Source organism: Dermacentor silvarum, chromosome 3, assembly GCF_013339745.2.
Source record: "Dermacentor silvarum isolate Dsil-2018 chromosome 3, BIME_Dsil_1.4, whole genome shotgun sequence".
NCBI classification, from domain to species: domain Eukaryota; kingdom Metazoa; phylum Arthropoda; class Arachnida; order Ixodida; family Ixodidae; genus Dermacentor; species Dermacentor silvarum.
The window spans coordinates 223,822,964-223,824,139 of record NC_051156.1 but is presented as its reverse complement, the minus strand read 5'-3'; positions in this window follow the sequence as shown (position 1 = coordinate 223,824,139).

Below are 1,176 nucleotides of genomic sequence, written 5' to 3'. Positions count from 1 at the left end.
CGTACTTTCATGTATGTAAAGGCCTTGTGGGAAAATCATGTGGCTGAGTGCCAATGCATTTCTTGGTAAGCTTGCAAGGACATTTGTCGAAACTGGGGCTAGAGTATTGTTGTTTCTATGGAGTGGACATGGGGGCCTTGAACACCGCCAGGCTTTAATTGGCTGTATTCGCTTTAAAATAGTAACAATTTTCATTTAGGTAATATTATATAAGAATCAGGCAATTAGTTACCATGCAAGCGCGTATATAGGACGCCTTTCGCGTACACGAGTCACTAGTCAGCAGTGGCCAAGGGCCACCCACCTTCGCTTATAGAGCGTCCACAGCGATATGTGAGGCAGAGATTACTTGATGCTCTTAGGTCACGGGCCTCGCACCCTCAAAAAATATTTCGCCCATGCCAATCAGAAATCTTAAAGAGAAGAGCGCTCGTACGTAGCTTTAAAAGTTCCGGGGAAAATCATGCGTTGTTGTACGATCAGGTCCGCACCCACTACAACAAGTTTGGTCAGTTATTAATGTAATATGCAATCCATGTATGTTCTTATCTGAAGTAATTTGCTTGCAATAAACATATCCTTCTGCTCCTACTTTGTTGTACAGTTGGCACCAGAATGTGGCTGATTGTTAATGTTCCGCCTGATTGTTAATGTTCCGCGATACCCGCAACTGCCCTTCGGCTGTGGGCTCGACCAGATTTTGGAAACTTTGCAATGCTTCATTTTATTATGGAAATAAAAAGATTGAGTAATGTATATGTCTTACAACTTCTTATACGTACGTGCTTAGACTATAGAGGTTTTGAATGTTTGACTTCATACTTGTAGTTTGTAAGCTTGTTAGTGATGTGATTGCGTTAATGTATTTATGTTTATTCATGTTGTGGCCATATTGCTCTTGTGAAGTTCTCTTTGAGTATGAATTTGTACTTAAACGTCGTGGAGTTTTACACCTGTGGAAGTGTAAATCTGTGAACTTCACTATTGCCTCTGTGTTTATCTACTTGCCTACTGAACTGGATGTGTGTGCCTATTCTTTTACTCTTTTACTTGTTTTTCTTTCTTTCTCACTCTGCGAGAACTTGTCGGCGTCACCTAAAGATTCCGACATTTTCTTTAATTCATATAATATGGAAATCGTTATTATTACACAATTTCTGAAGTCCTCCGGTGGGA